The sequence below is a fragment of the Aplysia californica genome, unplaced genomic scaffold (genome assembly GCF_000002075.1).
Source record: "Aplysia californica isolate F4 #8 unplaced genomic scaffold, AplCal3.0 scaffold01384, whole genome shotgun sequence".
Taxonomy (NCBI): domain Eukaryota; kingdom Metazoa; phylum Mollusca; class Gastropoda; order Aplysiida; family Aplysiidae; genus Aplysia; species Aplysia californica.
This window is the reverse complement of record NW_004798654.1, coordinates 77,926-79,719: the sequence shown is the minus strand read 5'-3', so window position 1 is coordinate 79,719 and position 1,794 is coordinate 77,926.

Sequence of the window (1,794 nt, the reverse complement as noted above, 5' to 3'; positions counted from 1 at the left end):
CCCCTTTTCCTCCCCTTTTAGCTGACGTCATTTGTGAAAGGTCCCTTGAGAGGGCGTCAAACATTTACAATAATAATAGATAGCATTTGTATAGCGCATAGTCCCGCTCAACAGCACGCTCTATGTGCTTAACAATCTATACATGTAATATTATTACCCTTGCAGACCTGCAGCTAACATTGTGATACAATCTCAACTTCCTGGGAAGCATTCAGCGCAATCAATCAGTTAATCAATCAGACAATCACACATTGATAAATGTTCTGTTAGTTTTGTTGCAACCAATGTGGTGGATGTCTACTTTTACGATTACGTATCTTCTTAGTGACAAGCTCGTTGCTTCCCAACCGACTCCTTTAGAAAAGAAAAAGTGTGTTGGGTGAGGGGGTTGGATGATAACAAATAGGGCCACTGCTCATAGCAAAAAGAAAAATATCCGCTCTTCTCTTACAGAAAGAAATGTCATCATAATATTGAAATTAAATTTGTAGACATATGAAATTTTATAGGTTTACTGGAATGGGAAGAGAGATACAAGCGAGTCAATTCTCCTCATTTTTGCCGCGATCCCACGCGAGCGCCATTTTCGCTCAGTATTGCATATTTAATGCTCAAATGTACATGGCGTGTTATGTTTACTTCGGGACTTTTTTTTTCCTTTCTGTGTCATTCGTCTGTTCTCCCTTCCTCCTTAAAACAAAACCAAAAAAAACCTCTAACCACTGCGCCAAAATCACCTCTTCGAAATGTCAGAAAGTATTAGGTTTATGGATTTATCGCCCCCTGTCAACACTATTAGGACCTCTGAATTTAACGCCCGTCTCCGATAGGACTGACTCAAATGGGTTGAGAGCCTTGTCGACAGTTCCACTAAATGACCCGAGTTCCAGAACGTTCAGTCTTGGATTCAAACCAGCACCACCCGCTCCGTAGTCCAACGTGATACCGTCCAGCTTAGCAAAAAGGGTACGATACCCTCTTGGACATGTGTGTAGTACAACATTTGACTCACAAACGAAAGTTTGTTTTAAAAAACCCAGGAGCAGCAAAATAAGAAAAACCACCCTCTACAGCTCTGTCTCTCTTCCAGCATCACCCTTCCCATAAAAAATAGCTACAACAACAATAACAACAACAAACAACAACAACAATAATAACAGCAACAACAAAACAATAAAAACCACCCTCTGCCGCTATGTCTCTGTTTGTCTTCCTCCCAAACAGCAACAACAACATAAACAACAACAACAAAAATATAACGACAACAACAACAACAACAACAACAACAACAACAACAACAACCGCCCTCTCTCCTCCGCTCTCTTTATCTCTCTTCCCACATCTATGGTCCTGACTACTCAGAGCTCCGACGGACAGGTGTAAAAATGTCAGCCCGCTGAAACAACACGTACCACTTCTGACCACTAGTGACCACAGCAGTCCTTGAAAAACCCTTGTTCCAGGTAGCAGGGAGGTATTCCCATCAGCGTGGGGCACCCTCTTCCTTTACAAGGGAGTTTTTCCCCGCCCTTTGAGGGAGTGACAAAGCTAAGATGTCTGATTACGTCACGGATTGTTCTAACTGTCCCAAGGGTTGACAGCCGGGCTCAGAGTCAAAAACGTGCTATTTGCAGCAATTTCTTTGTGTCGACATGCTTATCTGACTATAGCTATGAATATCCCCCTCCTCTAGATAAGAAAGTAAAATAATAAATAGATAGATAAATAAATGAACGAATGAATGAATGAATTAATGAATGAATGAAAGTATGAACGAATGAATGAATGAATGAA